Source organism: Monodelphis domestica, chromosome 6 (assembly GCF_027887165.1).
Source record: "Monodelphis domestica isolate mMonDom1 chromosome 6, mMonDom1.pri, whole genome shotgun sequence".
NCBI classification, from domain to species: Eukaryota; Metazoa; Chordata; class Mammalia; order Didelphimorphia; family Didelphidae; genus Monodelphis; species Monodelphis domestica.
Genome location: NC_077232.1, coordinates 298,148,470 through 298,168,426, shown reverse-complemented (window position 1 = coordinate 298,168,426; position 19,957 = coordinate 298,148,470). Strand labels below are relative to the sequence as shown.

Sequence of the window (19,957 nt, the reverse complement as noted above, 5' to 3'; positions counted from 1 at the left end):
GTGGTGTTCTTTAGTGATGCTAAGCTCATTTCAGCATGGGCTAAGTTAGATAGATAATTGTGGTATCACCATGGTTCATACTCACAGTTTCATTCTATCCATCTCACACAAGATCATTTTGGCACAGGACCAGGATTAGGAATGATCTGCCCTTTCACTGTTATGGAAAAATGGAGTCCAGCAATCCAAAGGTACCTGCAACATTACCTAGACTAGCTACAAAGAGCAATGAAAACTTTAAAGGATTTGACCAATGTGAATTATCATTCTTATCCTAAAGAAATCATTCTTCTCATCTTGTACAATGGAAGTCCAATAGGTGCAATCTTGAGATAAGTCACTTTCCTTTTATCATTCTTTTATGCGAAATGTTGTACAACATATTCCATAAATAAATAAAATAATTGATTTTTGTAATTAAATAAAAGCATTATAATATAAGCTTATCTCCTATAGGCTCACTGAAATCATCTTTAGGATGAATAACAGGGATTACACACACACACACACCTCATGCTATTATCTAGTTTTGATTTCTTATAATAATAGTAATAATAATAATATTAGCATTTATATAGCACTTTAGGGTTTGTAAAGTGTGTTGCAAATATTATCACATTTAAGCCTCAACACCCCTATGAAGGAAATGCTATTACCATCTCCATTTTATAGCTGAGGAAATTGAGGCTGAAGGAGATTAAGTGATTTGTCTAGTATCATATAGCACGTAAGTGTCTGAGGTAGGTCTTTCTGACAAGTACAGTGCTCTTTTCATTTCTTCTTCTAAGTCTCTGTGTTTTGGGATCATTGCTTACCATAGAACTCGGAGACTAATAGTAATTATGATGATAATATTTTTTTAAGGATTGTATTAAAGTTTTCTGGTTCATTATTATTTCTAGGCAGTTGTGATAGCAGTTGGTCTATGAAAGTCCTTCCAATTCCAATACAGTGTATTGCCCGAGTTCTCCAGGATTTGTTATGGTCTGCCTTTTTAGGAAGGGGAAAGTCTGCAAGGCCATGAAAGGCAGTAACAACTGCTGTAGAATTCTGATGTGTTGTTATAATTATATTTGTTGTAACAAATCTTTTTATTTTCATCTACCAGTTGGTAGAGATAGAAGAGATACTGGGACAAGTAGCCAGGCTACCCTTTTGAATTCTCCACAGACTCTTAGAAAGGTAGAAGAAATGATTGAGTATTATAATTGAATATTGTTTGTTAATATTCTTGAAAAAATTTTTACTTTGAATGGATAAGTATTGGTTCCAAGACAGAAGAGCAGTAAGGGGTAGGCAACAGGGACCGTAATTTGCAAAAGGCAACACAGCTAGGAAGGTTCTGAGACCATATTTGAACCCAGAACATTCAATCTCCTTGCCTGGCTTTCTATCCACTGAGCCACCTACCTGTTGTTAGTTTTGATAAAAGGCAGCATAGTGTAATTTAAAGCATTTATGCTTAGTCCCAGAGGACATGGGTTTGAATCCTGCTTCTGTTACTTTCTTACTGTGTAACCTTGAGCAAGTATTCTCTTTTCTGTGGGTCTTGTATCACCTCTCACCCACCCACTTCCTATAATCCATCCAAATTCCACAATGTAAAATGAGAGAGTTGGTCTAGAGGAAGAGCCCAAGATCCATAATCTTTTTCATAATTTTATTGTTGTTGTTGTCCTTCATACTGAAAAAGACATCACCAGCCAGATGTCCTTTGACTTGTACATGAATTGGATTTCAGGAAGACAGTGTTGTACAGTCATCAGCCTCATTCTTTCTTCCAGAGTCATCAAAGTTGAGTGGCAAGATAAAAGTCAAGACTACTGGTGATGACTTGGCATGCAGTGGATGACTTTGGCATCTTTGATGTTTAACTAGGCTGTAAGCACTCCACAGTACCTACTTCATCTGCTTTCATGGCTGCTGGATCAAATTGTTCTCATCTATCCATTCTGCCAGGGGGAGTCTTCATGTGCCTGGGATAGATGCCCCACTAACTCACCAATAGATTAAAACCAAACCCACAACATGGTTTGGCCTCTCTGCCAAGCTGAGGTTTAGCTACTGTGCATGCTACATCTTCTTGAAGCCACAAATGAGAGCTGGGTGGCAGGGACACACCAAAGTAGGAAATAAGCCCTGAAAATGGCTTAATCAGCCCTCACACCAGAGGTATTAGTCTTCCCTGAATACCCAATACAATTCTCTTTGGGAATTTTGAATATTTCAGTAGAACTGGTTTCCTTTGTACTTGTGGTACTTTATTTTATGCACTTTAGAAAAACAATGCTGAGAATAAACTCAAAGTCTTCACCATTCCTGCCAAAAAGGTACCAGGAACAAAAAGGGGGAAGAAGCCTTGTTCTAGATATAGCTAAAATCCCTTCCAGCTTAATATCAACCTTTGAAAATCACAGAAAATCATTTAATACAATGTTGGGGGCATGGGTGGTATTCACCCAATAAATATTGCTTATAGCTAAGCAAAAAAGGATAAACTTCAGCCTTTATACTTAACTCATTCTTCTGGACACAGTAACCCTCAGCTGTCCTGAATAAAGACAATTCAAAAGTCTTGCTGGATGTTTGCCAGTTCCCCAAACCTTCCCATGTGGGAAACTCAATGGCATTCTACCCAAAAGGTAGATTTCTAGATTCAAAATGCAAGCCCAGGATAACCAGTTGAGTGAAAGATTAAGACCAAGTGAAGGCTGAATAGAAACAGATTACCTCCTTCTATAAAGGAAGGGTCCTCAATGCTTGACTAAAGGAGGATTTGAACATTTGGGTTCAAGGGTCAAGGGCAACTAATCTTTTCCTCTGAATATGGACACCTTTATCATGAAGTAGACAACTTACCAGGAGGCCATGAGAGATACATTGGCTCAGTCATTTTGGGGCTTTGGGTGTGCAGTTTAATTAGTCCCTGGGGTGGTTATGGAGAAGGAGGCAATTACCAATGACCACATCAATAGCTATTGCAAACAGACTTAATTTATATTATAGTAGGCTTGGTAAAATGGTAGATTTTTCTCCAAAACTACATGCTCAATTAACAAAATGTGATCTCAGGATGCCTAGTTGGCCCTCATTCTTTGCTGCTGAAGCTACTGAAATAAAGCAAATCTTGTCTTTGAGCACCAGCACCAACAAACTCCAGAGAGGAATATTCTTGGTGAGGGCTATTTTTAAGTTGAGAATAGAGTTTGAGTCTCTGGGATTCCATCTTGGGTGAAAATAGAGAGTAGGATTGGGTAACAGAAGCCCAAGCTCTTGTAGTTCCAGGCTAGGAAGGTGGGAAGATTTCTCATTATCTGGCTTCCTCCACTTATTGTGACAATGCTCAGAGACCCATGTGCAGTCTTCATACTCCTCCCATCCCAGAAGACAAAAAATAGAGCAAAAGTTAAATCAAGTTTATCCCCAGAGCCCCAAGAATATCACAATTGGAAAGTTTGAAGAATATCCATACACTCATTAATCCCAGGATAGTGTTGATGGAGATAACTCCACCCTACCAAAGTCTAGCCCCTTCTCTATTACTAGAATGGTTGATCAAGTATTGACTGTTTAATCTCTTTGAAAAAAAATATTGATTTTTCAGTACAGTTCTTTTCTTTAATATGGAGCCTTGTATTCATTTCTGGTTTGTTTCACTACCTAGAAACCTAAGTGCTCAGGGAGCAGAATTAATCACTTTAAAACATGCATGCCAGTTTGCAAGAGACAAATGTGCAAATATTTACACTGATTCCAAATATGCATTTGGAATTTGCCACGCCATCAGTTCTCTCTGGCTTCAGAGAGAATTTTTTTTAAAACGCTTACCTTCTCTCTTGGAGTCAATACTCCAAGGGTCACATAGCTAGGAAGTGTCTGAGGCCAGATTTGAACCTAGGACCTCCAGTCTCTAGGCCTAACTCTCAATCTACTGAGCTACCCAGCTTCCCCCTCAGAGAGGATTTTTAACATCTAGTGGGAAAAGAATAGCTCATGCAGAAATATTTCGAGAATTACTGTCATCTCTCCAACTACCAAAAGAGTTGGCAGTGATTCACTGCAAAGGGAATTCTTTAGGACCAGACTTAGTTGCCAGAGGAAATCATATGACAGATATGGCTGCACAATATGCTGTGCAAAATGCTCCAATTTGTATTATGAATCTGTTAGAGATACCACAGATTTAGAAAAAGCATAAAATGACAAAGAGGTTCAGAAGTGGGAGCAAAATTTTGGAGCTTCAAAGGAAAATGGGATTTAGATAGTATCAGTGGGAAAACCAATTCTTCCAAACGCATTTTATTCTTACATCTGCCAAGCAATACACAAAAGGGTTATTTTGGGACATAAGTATCAATTGATACTGTTAAAAGAACTTGGTTAGCTCCGGGAATTAGCATTATGGCAAATAAGATCTGATTAGCTTGCTCTGTGTGTGTGCACAATTTAACCAAAGCATATTTAAGCGCAAGACTTTTGGTGGTAGCTCACACACCATTTGAGCATTTCAAAATAGATATCAACATGCCCAAATCAGGGCAATTTACATTTTGTCTAGTAATAGTGGACCAACTAACTAGTTGCCCAGAAGTTTTTCCATTTAGTAAAAACACATCAAGCTTTGTAGCCAAAATCTTGTTGAAAGAGATCATTCCAAGGCTTGGTATACCACTAAGAGTAGATTCTGACAAAGGGAGCCATTTTACAGATTCAGTTCTAAAACAAGTTTATGAGAATCTGGGTATCATGCCAAAATTTCATGTCCCATATCACCCCTAAAATTCTGGGCAGGTGGAGAGACTAAACAGAGAAATCAAAACTATTGTTGGGAAATTATGCATGGAAATTCATTTGAAGTAGCCAGAGATTTTGCCTCTAGTGCTGTTCTATCTGTGCACTAGACCAAGAGGAGATGTGCATATCTCACCACATGAAATATTATTTGGACATTCACCATTGCAGGCAAAAAGTTTTAAAACAACTTATGTATCTATGCTTGGAGGGGATCTTGCACTTGCTGAATACATCATGGAGTTACAAAACTCCATGGGTTTAGAGAATTAGAGAATTAGAGAACATCATGGAGTTACAAAACTCCAGGGTTAGAGAATTACAAGAAATAGGAATTTTAACTAAAAGGGGTCCATTAGATTATGCACTTCATTCAATGAAACCTGGGGATTTTGTTTACATAAAAAACTTTAATAGAACTAGCGCAGCACAACCATTATGGGTAGAACCTTTCTTTGTTATTTTGACACCACCATCAGCTATTTGTGTATTAGAGAAAGAAATGTGGCTGCATTTTTGTCATGTCAAGAAAGCAACAGTAACAGAAGATATTACATCAGATAACACAGCTGCAGTCAAAAAGATATCAGAAGAAGAATTTATTCAAGATGAAGAAGAATGAAATGGAGACAGAGATCAAGGTAAAGACAAAAGAGAAGACAACATGGAAGGAACAGAGATAATAGCAAAAGGGACGATTGAACTGTAAAAAAGACTGCAGGAAAAAATCAACCCAGCGAAGAGGAACACAGACTGATGGTGGACATGAACTCTAAGACTTTTTTTTTGTACCATTCTAACATTACACACTTTCACTATAGTTGCAAACAAAGACTACATAGTAACAACACCAAGACAGAAGACAGTAGCAGAGGAGGTGACTTTAAAGATTTGGTAAGTATTCACTACAAAATAACATACACATATAGGACACATTTCTTACAAACTCTGCAACATCATAACCAGGTGATGAAATATCCATAGAAATAAATAAATATAGATAAATCACCTTGGGAAAATAATACTAATTGTAAACACTAAAATAATAAGATCTTATCTAACAGGAAGACTTTATGTGTTCCTAGGAGATAAAATCAAGAAAACATAGATATCTTTCTAAAGAAAAACTTTAAGGTTTTCTTAGACTATCTTAAGGAGGGAGGTTTATTTTCCTCCTGCAACATGTAAATAGTTTACATAACATATACATAGATGTAGAAATAGTACAAATCTATGTATTTATATAGATGTGTATATAGTTAAATTATTGCAAAAATTTTATTTTATTAGCATAGTAAGTTGATTTTGAGTTTTAATGTAGTTAGTTTGGGTTTTCTGTATTAATGATAGAATAAGGTCTTAGCATAGTAAAAAGTTTCATTTGAATAGTACAAATAGGATTTGCAAAATGAAGTTTGCTTAAGTTTTGCATAGTTATTATTATAGATAGACTTTAATTTTTGCAAAAATGTTAGTTTTTGTAACTGTATTTTAGTTTCAAACATTTTTCAAAAGTTTGTATTTTTGTATTTTGCATTTTGATTTCTATAATTGTATGTTTTGCACTTGAATTTCTGCAAATATGTTTTCATTGATTATTTGTTTTCATTGAAATTTTCTTTTCTTTCATTTATATCCCTAGTACAGGTTAGCATAGATAAAATGTAGCAATAAGAATAGGATAAGATAAGTATATGATTAAGACTATTTTTAGGAAATATAATAATAATAAGATTTAGGTATAGCTTTAAAATTACATAGAATAGTGAGCATACTAGAGAGATTTTTTTATATCTTTCAATATGCTCAAAGGGGGGAAGTTGTAAGTATGATATTAGAAAATAAATATTGTTTTATTAGTTTAGGGATAAGAAGTAAAGTGGCTGGCTTGAGAAAGAATTAGAGTTTGCAGAAGAGCTGAGAGAGTGTGTTAATTTCAGAAGTGACAGTTATAACTGTTTTTTTCTATGTCGATTACTCTCTCTGGCAGTTGGGAGTTGGTCTCTGGCAATTGGCAGAGACACACTCTCACAGTCTCTCTCAGGACTGGAAGAGGTAACATCTTTACCTCTCTCTTTGTCTGAGGGAAAGATCTGAAGGAGCTTAGTGTTTTCCTTTCCCAACTTGGGAAACACTATTGACTATCTATTGTGGTTTTTTAATAAATTTGGCTTATATCTGAGAAGACCAAAGAAAACAGACTCAGAGTCCTAACTTGATTCTTGTTGAGACTCAATCAGCTAGCCTTTGCTATTTTATAATTTGAAGGCAAAGTTAAGATTTATAAGGATAATAGCTGTAGTTCTTTTTAGATAGTATAAATTTGGGTTAGTCAGATCAGGAAGGATTACTGTAGCCTGTGAAACACAGGAGAAGTGCTTCCTTATGGAACCTGGGAGTTTATTTGGGTAGATTTAAAATCCTTTAGAATTAGAAATCCTTCTTTATCCTTATATATATTAATAAATATTTTATTTTTATAATGAATCTCTTTAGCATCCTTGCACCTGACTCTGAAGGCAAGTTCACATTAGGACTTCACTTCCTCACTGAAGATACTTTTGATTACATCTATCAAAAGTATCTGAACAGTTTTGAACCTATATTGGAATGTTTTTTTTTATCTAAATATTTTATTTTTATGTACCTCACCATCATCATTTATTTTTACAATATGGATAAGTTGGAGAATGCTGAGGATGGGGAAGACCCTTGATTCCATTTTAACTAAGGATCAATTGAAGGAATTGGGTCAGTATAGTCTGGAGAATCCTAAGGCAGGGTTTGTTGTCTTTAAGTATTTTAAAGGCAGTCATTCACTGCTGGTGAAGTGATGAATTGGTCCAACCATTCTGGAAGGCAATTTGGAATTGTGCCCAATGGTCCTTAAAGAATGCTTACACTTTGACCCAGCTGGGTTTGTTCTCCAAAGAGATAAAAAGGTAAAAGACTTGCACAAAAATATTCATAGTCGCACTCTTTGTAGTGGCAAAAAATTGGAAAATAAGGGAGTGTCCATTGATTGGGGAATGACTGAACAAATTGTGGTATCTGATGGCAAAGGAATATGATTGTGCTGAAAGGAATAATGAACTGGAGGAATTCCATGTGAACTGGAAAGACCTCCAGGAATTGATGCAGAGCAAAAGGAACAGAACCAGGAGAACATTGTACACAGAGACTGATACATTATGGCACAATCGACTGCAATGGACTTCTCTTCTAGCAGCAATGCAATGACCCAGGACAATTTGGAGAGACTTGGGAGAAAGAATGCTATCTACATTCAGAGAAACAACTGTGGAACCAGAAATGCAGGGGAAAAACATATGATCAATCGCAGGGTTGAATGGGGATATGATTAGGGTTTTGACAATAAAAGATCACTCTACTTCAATTATGAATAACATGGAAATAGGTTTTAAACAATGATACATGTATAACCTAATGGAATTGCTTGTCAGTTCTGGGAGGGGGAGAGAGAAGGGAAGGGGGGGAATCATGAATTATGTAAACATGGAAAAATATTCTAAAGGAAAAAAAAGGCAGTCATATAGATTGGGGGGGGGGGAGGTCTTTTTGGCTCCAAAAGGAAGAACTAAGCAAAGTAGGTGGAAGTTGCTTAAAAGTCAGCTTATATTTGATGCCAGGAAATACTTTTAATCTATGAGAACTATTCCCAAAGTAGAATTAACTGCCCTTGTAGGTAGTGAGTTCCTCCTTCTTGAATATCTTCAAGCAAAGACTAAATGACTTCTTGTAAGGTATGTCATAGTCATGATACCTGTAGAGTAAGTGTTGGACTATTTTTGTTGTTCATGACTGTCTCTCCACGACACCATTTAAAAATTTTCTTTGCATAGATACTGGAGTGCCTTACTATTTCCTTCTTCAGCTCATCTTACAGATGAGGGAACTGAGACAAAAAAGCTTAAATAACTTGTCCAGGGTCACAAATCTAGTAAATGTCTGGGGATGTATTTGAATTTAGATCTTCCTGACTCTGATCCTGGTGCTCAATCCACTGTGCCACATAGTTGTCACAAATGTTGAAGTAAATTGCCACTAAGATTCCTGCAAATGGTCTAATCATAGATTAGATTCTGCTATTGCTTCAAGGATTCTCCTCTCCTCTTGGCTTCTCACCCTCATTCCCTGCTCTGGGATTCTCATGTTTTCAAACTTTTAAGTCTAAAAGGAAAAAAAAATGTTTTCCAGCTCTCTAGATTATTGATATCTGTGGCGGGAAGTCAGATGCACTCAAATGAGACTAACTTGTCTCTCCTTATGACAACTGGGAGCATCCAATTGTTTGGGAAAGTAGATTTAGGAAGGAATAGGGAATAACTTGAGAATTTGGTATGACTTGGATAACAAGGTAAGAGGGCACTGACAATCTTTTTTTTTTTAACTCTTACCTTCCGTCTTGGAGTCAATACTGTGTATTGGCTCCAAGGCAGAAGAGTGGTAAGGGCTAGGCAACGGGGGTCAAGTGACTTGCCCAGGGTCACACAGCTGGGAAGTATCTGAGGCCAGATTTGAACCTAGGACCTCCCATCTCTAGGCCTGGCTCTCAGTCCACTGAGCTACACCAGCTGCCCCCGGCACTGACAATCTTTAAGCTATGGTGGATTTGGAATCTTTGGGGCTCTATGATCTCAATATGCCCTTTATCCCCTCACTAGACATTTCTTCCCCCATGTCATGGTAACTACAGTCAAGTGCTTTCCCTTTGGCTAATAAAAAGGCCCATCAGTTTGCTCTTTCTGTGGCAGCCTCTAAGTCTTAGAAAGGCAGCTGCTATGGCCAGTGACAATGAATGCTGAATGACCTACCATCTTTTATTCAGTGTATTGATGTTACTCAAAGACACCTTCACTTCCATTGCTGATAATGGCAATTTATAAAGCACTTTTAAGTTTTGGAAGCACTTTAAAATAGCATTTAATTTCATTCTCACAACCACCCTGAGAAGTAAGTGCTATTATCACCCCCATTCTATAGATGAAGAAACTGAGGCATAAATAAGTTAAGTGATTTGTCTAGGATCACATAGCTAGTAAGTGTTTGAGATCAGTTTTGAACTCTCGTCTTCCAGATTCCAGAATAAGTGCTGTCTCACTGTGCCTCCTAGAGGCCAGAATATCATGCTAGGCATGATCCTACCTGTTTCATGAGATCTTTTCCATTTGGTCTACCCAAAGACACCATGAACTTCTAAGACAAGCCCCAGACCTGTAACTATAACATCTATGGCCTGTATTTCCCTATTAAAATTAGAGCCCTTAAGAGCAGGACTTGTCTCCTTACTTATATCAGTATTCCCTTTGTTTAGCACAGTGTTGGAAGCCTAGGAAATACTTATTAAAGATTTTTTCATTCATTTATCAGGCTAAGTAAAGTGCCATCTTGAAAGATAAAAATTATTTAATAAATACCTAGTAGTTAAAGGTTAAGAGTTCACCAATCTTAACGATGCCTAGAGATGGATTTTGAAAGCTTACCCTCCCAGTTAGTGCCAAAGGCTGCCAAAGTGAATGAAGATTGCCATAAAAATTCCATCACTGATTGTCAACTGCACGCATTAGGAGAATGATATCTGAGGAACCTGGGAATACTACCCCTGTTCCCTAAGGCTTCCTCATAATACCTGTACTCACACATGCCATTTATGAGAGACTCTTAGAACAACAGAAAATCCAGGAAAATCCTCAGCCAATAACCTCTGACCCTTGTTACATTTGTCACTTACAATGCCTGTGGTCTCTCTCCATAGTATCAGTCACCATCACTGATAGCCAAACATGATGTGCCAAGGGCCACCCAGGAGCTGTCGTGATGAAAAAGAGTCTTGTTCCTCAGGACATGATCCTATTGCTTTCTTGTGTGGTTCCACTCCAGGCTTGAAATGTTCAGATAAAGCAGAAAGTTCAACCATCAGACTCAGGGCTCTCCTCTTCCATTATTCTATGTCTTGTTCTGACCCTCCTCCCTCAGACAATTCCTATATGAGAAATATCTTTGAGATCCATTAAGGAGGCCTTGGATTGGAGCCCTGATCTATCAGCTTCCTATGTGAATTTGAACAAGTTACACTTCAAGTTAGAACTGTAGATTCTTCCTTTACCTATAGCATGGGGAAAATAATCAAAGGATTCTGGGATCCTGGATTTAGAGCTGGAAGAAATTTCAGAGATTATATCACCTAGCCCAATTCAGTTTTTTTTCAAACCCTTACCTTCCATCTTAGAATCAATACTATGTATTGGTTCCAAGGCAGAAAAGTGGTAAGGACTAGGCAATGGGGGTTAAGTGACTTAGGGTCACACAGCTAGAAAGTGTCTGAGGTGGGATTTGAACCTGGGACCTCCCATCTCTAGGCCTGGATCTCAATCTACTGAGCAGACCACACACTCATATACACATTCAGTTTTGAGATGAAGAAACTGAAGCTCAGGGGCATTAAATGACTTCATTAGGGCCAGTGATAAACCTGAGAAATCTTCAGACTCCAGAGTCAATGGGCTTTCCATATCATCACACTACCTGATAATGATGGTGATAATTATAATAGTTTGACTTAATATAACACTTTTAAGTTTACAAAACACTATATGTGTGTGTTGTTTACAATATACTATTATCCCCAAGTTTATCTTGTATATATTTTGTATGTACCTAGTTGTTTGCATGTTGTTTCCCCTATTAGAAAGAATGTCAGCTCCTTGAGGACAGGGTCCATGCTTTTGCCTATATCCCCAGAATAAAACTATCTCAGAAAATTGGCTAAACCAGAGTGAGGGTAATTGATAGGCCTCAAACCCACTGATGACTTAGCAGAGCATCTACCTCAAGCATGCAAAGACTTTCCCCAGGAAAATGGGCAGATGAGAACAATTTGTTCCAATGGCCATGAAAGTGGCTGAAACAGACACTGAAATGCTTAGAGGTTGGTCAGACATCAAAGATACCAGCATCATCCACTGCATTCTGAGTCATCATCAGTCATCCTGACTTTTGTCTTGCTTCTAAACTTCAATGAGTAGAGGAGATATTGAGGCTGATGACTTTGTGCAACTTTGCCTCACTTAAATCCACAAGTCAATGCATTGCTCCATGATGTCACTGGCCCTCTTCAAAAATGAAGGATGAACAACATCCCCAAAACTTAATAAATGCTTTTTGATTTGACTAATTTCATTTGATCCCCACAACAACTCTGTAAGCAAGGTGTAAATACTATCTTCACTTTACAGAGGACACTAAAGTTAAGAGAGATAAGTGGCTTGCCCAAGAACACAGAGTTTGTAATTGTCATAGAGAGAATTTGAACTTAGTTCTTCTTTATTCCAAGGTCAGCATTCTATTTACTGCCCTACATAGCTTTAGTACTACTTACAGGGTTATTATGAGAAAGTATAATAAATTATTCTAGAAGAGTGTTATGGTTTTATTATTATTTTTAAAATATTACTAATGTTAATAAAAACCTCAAGCAAGGAGTTCACAGATGAGTATTCCTTGAACACTATATGATTCATATCAAGCTTACCATCATGAGCTTTCTCCATAGATTAGGAGGTTTTGTGACTATCAGTTGGGCATGGGTTAAAGGGCCACCACAATCTACTCAAAGAATAATTTCCAAAATTCAAAGGGCAGAAATTGCAGCTTAGTAGCAGCAAAAACTTAAACCACTCTGAGAATCCTTCCAAACTAATTCTAAAAAAGAAACTCAGAATGACAGGAATCAAAAACCAGCAGCAAGACAAAGGGGACTCTTCTTTTTTTTTCTGAGTTATTTGTCTTTATTTTTTTCCCTCTTGGTTACAATAATCACTTTATTTCGCTCCCTCCCCTTCACCCACCCTTCCCGCAGCCAATGTGCAGTTTCACTGGGTATTACTCATGTCCTTCATCAGAACCTATCTCCATGTTGTTGTTTGCACTAGGATGTTCATTTAGAGTCTACATCCCCAACCATATCCCCTCAACCCATGTATTCAATCAGGTGTTTTTCTTTGGTGTTTTTACTCCCACAGTGTTTCCTCTGAATATGGATAGTGGTTTTTCTCAGAGATTCCTCCAAGTTGTTCAGTATCACTGCATTGCCTCTAATAGAAGTCCAATACATTCGACTGTACCACAGTGTCACAGTCTCTGTGTACAATGTTTTCCTGGTTCTGCTCCTCTCATTCTGCATCACTTCCTGGAGGTTGTTCCAGTCTCCATGGAATTCCTCCACTTTATTAGTCCTTTGAGCACAATAGTATTCCATCACTAATATATACCATAATTTGTTCAGCCATTCCCCAATTGAAGGGCATCTCCTCATTTTCCAATTTTTTGCCACCACAAAGAGCACAGCTATGAATATTTTTGTACGTGTCTTTTTCCTTATTATCTCTTTGGGGTACAAACCCAGCAGTGCTATGACTGGGTCAAAGGGGAAACAGTCTTTTAGCACCCTTTGGGCATAGTTCCAAATTGCCCTACAGGATGGTTGGATCAATTCACAAATCCACCAGCAATGAATTAATGTCCTGACTTTGCCACATCCCAGAGGGGACTCTTCTACAGAAAACAACATGAAGGGTAGTCAGAGAGAGTTGATTTTCATGGATAATGGGGTACCAGAAGTAAAACTACACATAAAGGCATGCTAGCCTATCACCCCAAACCAACTATACTAGGTTATGACCCTGGGCATATACCAGCTTTGGGATCCCAAGATCCTGCCTACAACAACAGCAAAGTACTCCACACTCCACACTCACCCCCTTGAAGTCCCAAACCCTGGAAATAGCCACCAGTGAAGCCTGGAAGTCCAAAGTTTTGGCTCTTTCAAGCCTGCTCTGGGATGAAGCCCTAACTCCAGAGTAAAATAGTTCAGAGTGATGAGTCCTACAAGCCATCAGCAGAGGAGACAGAATCAAAAAAAGCCTGAGAAAATTTGCAAACAGCAAAAGAAACACCTAACCCTAGAAAATTTCTATGGTAACAAAGCACAAGGCACAGAGTCAATAGGGAATGGTGAGATCCAAGCAATCACATGTAAGACTTCAAAGAAAAATGAGAATTGGCTTCAAGCACTGGAAGAACTCAAAAAGGAATTAAAAATCAAACAAGACAGGCTGAATAAAAATGGGGGAAAGAGATAAAATAATTCAAAAAGAAAATAACAGCTTAAAAGAAAAATTGGTCAACTGGAAAAAAGAGACACAAAAATGCAATGAAGTAGAGTTCCATGAAAAGTAGAATGAATCAAATGGGAAAGGAGGATCAAAAGGTATAGAAGAAATTCAGTCTAAAAATTAGAATTGGGCAAATCGAAGATAATAACTTCACGAGACATCAAGAAATAAAACATAATTTTAAAAAGAAAAAAGAAAATATGAAATTTCTCATGAAAAATGATGTGGAAAATAGATCCAGGAGAGACAATTTAAGAATTATTGGATTACCTGAAAGCCATGACCAAAAAAGCAAAACAAAACTTACACATCATATTACAAGAAATTATCAAGGGAAACTGCCCTGATATTCTTGAATAAGAGGGCAAAATAAAAATTGAAATAATCCACAGATTACCTCCTACAATAAATCTACAAATGACAACTTCCCAGAATATTATTTCCAAGTTCAAGAGCTTCCCTGACCAAGGAGAAAATACTGCAAACAATCAGAAAGAAACAATTCAAATATCACGGGGTCCTAGTCAGGATTACACAGGAACTGGCAGCTTCAACATTGAAGGTTTGGAAGACTCAGAGCCAGTATGCACTAGAATCAGTGAGAGAGCAAAAGGCATCTCTATGTCCTTGGCAGCTGACTAAGACCACCAAAGACCTACCCCTTAAAGCAGCTAGACTTGAGACTCTAGCAGGAGGAAGAGCACAGACCTTGGGTGTGGAGATTGTGCAGAGAAGGGCTGCAAACAGTAGAAACTCCAGAGACTTGAAAGGTGGTCTCATGCAAAAATCTTGCTCTTTAGCTCCATACCAGAGAACCTGCCCTCTTCACTCAGACTTCAAAGGGAAAGAAAAACCAGCATAGTGATGGCAAACAATGTCCAGGAAAAACAGCTTCCCAACACCAAGAAGAACAAGAAGGTGGCTTTGACCTTGAAGGTTTGGAAGATTTGGAAAATGATATTCTGGAATGTAAGAGAACTGGTTTTACAACCATAAATTACCCATTCATCAAAAATGACTATATTTTTTCAGGGGAAAATATGGTCATTTAATAAAATAGAGGATTTCCAAGCACTCCTGAAGAAAAGACCAGGCTTAAGCCAAAATGCAAAGTAGTTTGAATTTAGCTTCCTTTCATAAAACAAGTCTGTTGTTCCCATCTAAATACACAGCCCAATAACATGGAATTTTCTCAAGGGTGAGTCAATCATAGTGGAGGAGGAGAAAGTTAGAAAGAGGATGTGGGGTATTTAGATAATATGGGCCCAATGTCAGCAGTTTTATATATATGACTTAGATGATATCTTGCAGTACAGGAGGGGATTTCCCAACTCATCCATGTTGACTCTCTAGTAATTAATTAAATGAGTCCACATGGTAACTGACCATTGTAAAGAGAAATCATATGAGGTTGATTCTGGGGATGTTTTAAGTGACAACAGAATCCCTGTTTCCTGTTGCTACTGTCTCTTAAGGTTCCTAAGCATCCAGAAAGTGCCTGAGCACAGAGGGTATGATGAAAGAGTGAGTCATTTTATTCACCAAGTATCACCACTCCACCCCTCCGCCCCATAATTTGGAAAACTGTCAGATATGTGTCAAAATTGAAAGGGAAGCAAATGAAAGAAAAAAAGAGGTGTGAAGTTTTAGTCTACTCAGAGGAGGTGATAACAAAAAAAAAGATGTGAATTAAAAATGGTCAGTCCTGTGGAAAGCGTCTACTGTGATTGGTAGATGTGAAAATTTAGGGGAGGTGACATAGGAGAAAATTCTCTTTAAAAAGGAGGTCAGGAGCTCAGAGCAGGGGCCTCTGAACTTAGTTGAGTTTGAAAGACAAAATCTTGTGGTGAGTGGATAAAAGACTAACTTAGTTTTCTCTCTTAAAGAGAAAGGCCTAGGCCATTTGGCCTAGGCCCTAGCCTTTTCCTACTATTCCCTCTTACTCTGTCTCTCTCCCTTCTCTTAATTCTTTCATTTATATTAACTAAATATCTCCATAAAACCCAGCTGACTTGGGAATTTTTCATATTTGGGAATTTTTCCCATGGTGACCACTTATTTTTGATTTAAACCAAGACACTAAAAATTATCTTTACCAGTGTGGCCAAAAACTTACAGTTTGGCCATTTACACATTTTTGCGGTCACAGTTTATGGCAACCACGAAGGTTGTGACAAAAACCCTCAAAAATTTCTGTGAAATCTCTTTCCTTTCTCTCTTTATTACTTTCTCTGTCAGTCAGTCTTTTTAAACATGCTAACTCGGCTTTAAAACACAGCTGCAAGAACAGGTGAGTAAAAAGCATTTCAATTTCTCCTTAAATTAAATAGAACACAGTTGTTTTAAATCTTAGCAACAGAGTCCTAAGGTCCTGGCTAGGAGAGCTGTTTCTAAATCTCCTTCCTTTAGGGAACAACTGCCTAAATTAGGATTAAGGGAAACCTGGGAAAGCTTTTGGCCTTGTCCTGTACCCCATGTGTTTATTTTGGAAATATGGAGTTACAACCAGCTCACAACTTAGTTAACAACTGGCTTTCCAGTAAATATATTATTCTTTTTACAGTACAGGCATTGGTCTGCAATTTACTTAACAGCGGACTCATCAGCTCCATGACCAAACATGTAAATATAGAATTCTTTGTCTCTCTGAAATGGCTCATCCCATGGAACTTATGGCAAAGTCTAATCGACATGCTACTCATTTCTCAGTCAAACCAACCGATTGCTCCTTCTAATATTCAACAAAATGCAGAACTAAATACTCGGCTTGAGTTGTTAGAGAAAAGTGTGGGGGAGCTCATAGCTTTTATGAAAAACACTAACCCTCCTAGCCAACCCACTGCTCCCCCTGCCAACTTGGCCTCAGAACCCCCTGCTCCTAACCAACCCACCCCTCCCCCTGCCCATGCTTCTGATTCCACACCCTCCACTCTAAGTTCACACCCCACCCATACTGACCATCCTAATGCCTCCACCTTAAGTTCATACCCTACTCATTCATCCAACCCTAACACCTCTGATCCTTCTGGCACTATGGCACAACAACAAACCCTCTCCCTCAATGTGCCCAACCCTTCTCTTTCTCATTCCTACCCCATTGAGAATAGATTAAGAAGGCTAGAAACAGAAATAGGAGTACCAAATAATTCAGATAGGTTATTTCCTTTAAGGGAAGTAACCACTTTTGGGGGGGGGGGGTTCACTGGAAAGTTTTAACTTTTCAGAGATCTTGGCATTTCAAGATTTTGAACACATAAGATTTCTGGGAGAACATTTGTGTTGAAAAGATGCTCATATTTTATATTTCAGGGAGGGGAAGATAACACAAAATGAAAAAAAATCATAGATAATATCATCTTCCTATCCCCAATATGGTCCACAGAACATCACAAACTCTTAAACTATATATTTTCTCTCACATCTTTATGCTTTTTATCTTTTATTACAAAAAATAAAATATTCTTCTATTTATATTTAAAGGTTAAGCTTATGTCTGGCTTGGAAATATATCCCCAAAGGGTACAATCAAGTATTCTATTTTGGTTTTTCTTTTAATGAAGAGATGCTTAAATATAATCTACATCAAATTCAAAAGTTTCATCTTCAAAAATTTCCTAAGGTGCAAAAAGGCAACCAAACATAGTGCATTCCTTCAACATGGACCTATTCAAATTTAAACACAATAAACTCCAGACCTGCTCAGAGGGAATGCCTATCCTCACCTCTTTACTACACCAGCACATGAATACCAAAGAACTATCAGAAAGCAACCCAAGTTTAGTTCTCTGTTTGCTAATGCAAAATTGTTCCCTGTGACCAATCTTATCAGCTTTTTGAAGTCAGGGCCCATTTTGGTGGGGCAAATCCAGTCAGAAAAAGCAAATGTCTGTTTTTTTTTTCCCTGGGTGGCCAAGGGACCATTAAGGGATTTCTGTGTCCATTGTGTAAATCTGAATCAGGTCAGACACAATATTATCAATGACTGGCTTGGTAAGGTCTTCACTAAAGACCTGCCACCATGGCTTTTCTGCCTCAGAATCGGCAGGCACCTCCACTCCATAGCACTGCAAGGCAAGATAGAGCACTGCCACGGCTATGTGTGGGGCTGGGTAGCGAAGGCACAATACTCCATGGTAGCTGTCCCACAGCAGTGCCCAGGCTACCAGGGAGATGGGCATCCTCTCCCAGCTGTGGTGGTTCATCCAGTTCTTTAAAGAAATAAGGTAGTGGAGCAGGTATTTGTGGGGGTGCTGTGAGAGACATTGATGATGTCTCTAGTCCTGAGGTGTTGCTCCTCCACCTTCCCAGCCAAGTAAATGGTAGACATGGCTATGAGGTAAGGGCCATATGCATCTAATTTGGTCTCGCAAAAAAATTTATGGTAAATGGTAGAGGCTGTGGCAATTGGAATGGACTGCATACACAGCTTGACACCTGCCTCCATGATGAACCGGGTCACTTTAAAGTGGACTTTGGCTTCGGAGACTAGGTGCCCCTCTTTCTTCACTTCTTCATCCTTGGCACTGCTCTCACTCTGCCTGGACTCCATGGCTAACACCGTTGCCTCCAAGGTATTCCTGGTCCCTCGGTCCCCTCAATGGCAAACAAAAATCCAAATCATGTTAGGAGGAAGGCCAAAATGAGATGAAGAAAAGTATACTTCAGTGTCATGGAAGATATCTTGAACAGGGTATAAGCAGAATGGATAATGTGAGTGAGGTCCTCTGATGTTCCTGAAATAGATATTGTTGATAGGCAAAACAAGTTGGACTGAGAATCATTTAGGTTGAAAGTAGACCGGAACTATATTTGGAAAACTCTGTAGGGCAATTGTTTTGCCTTTTCAGCAGCATCTGTTGAATAGGTTGGATTGAAGCCCGCAGTGGGCAAAGCCCCGGAACGTCCTCAGGGCCGGATTGGCCCACCCCCTTGGGATCTCCCTGGTCTAGGAGAGGAGAAGGAAAGGCTGGAGCTGGTCTCAGTCAGGGAAGCTTTTCAGGGACCTCGCAGCAATGCTATTCCGATTCGGCGTGGTTGTACCTCCCGGCATGGCCCAGGGCCGTCCACAGCTCTTGCTGGTAGGCTCTCGGCCAGAGCTAGGGAGCTGGGAGCCGGAGAGGGCAGTGCCCATGAAGTGGGCGGCCAGTGGAGCCGGGCCCAGTGGGGCATGCGGGCTGCAGGAGCCGGGCCTGTGGCTCGCAGAGGTGGAGTTGGCCTGCGTGCTACCGCCGCTGGAAGCTCAGGAGCAGAGGCAGTAGCAGCAAGAGCAGCCGTAGCAGCCTCCAGTGGAGGGGGTGGGGCCCGGCGTCCCGGAGACTTTCAGGTCGGGAAGTAACCACTTTTAATAAAGATGGGAACTTGGTATCTGTAAGACACCACACACCTTTTAACCCTGAGAATTTAAATAAATTTAAGGAAGATCTTCCATCATTTGAGGAACAACCAATATTAATTATTAAAAAATTAGAGAACATATTCAGAATTCTTGACCTCACTTGGATGGATTTTGAGAATTTGTTAGAGACATTTTTAACAAAAAGTGAAAAAAATAATATCATCTCTCTGGCTAATCAGAAAGGAGGTAGAAGAAGACATTATTGGCCAACTGAAGATCCACATTGGAACCGCAATGTTGAACTAGATTACACAAAACTAAACCAGGCCAGAGAAGCATTATTGACAGCCATGAGAGCTTGCTCTGATAGACCTGAAAAATGGTCAAAATTTGAAAGAATCCAACAAGAGATTGATGAAACACCCTCCCAGTTTATGGACAGACTTATTGCCATAGGGAATACATATATGGACCTTGATTTGTACAGAGAAAGGGACATTAGGCAAATACATAGGCAATTCATTGAGAATTGTTGTTCAGTGGTAAAAGACTACTTTAAAACTAGCTATTCTAATTGGGACTCTATGGACCTTGAAGAATTGAGGAGAGTAGCAACCTATGTTTATAAAGGTCATGT

At 38.8% G+C, this 19,957-nt stretch overlaps 1 protein-coding gene and 1 pseudogene across 2 annotated transcripts in view; both read right to left on the bottom strand.

Moving 5' to 3' along the window:
* NRG1 (neuregulin 1) overlaps window positions 1–19,957 on the bottom strand; it is a 1,154,913-nt gene that overhangs the window by 842,454 nt on the left and 292,502 nt on the right. The window lies entirely within an intron of this gene.
* Window positions 16,949–19,457, bottom strand: LOC130455189 (cyclin-Q-like; annotated as a pseudogene).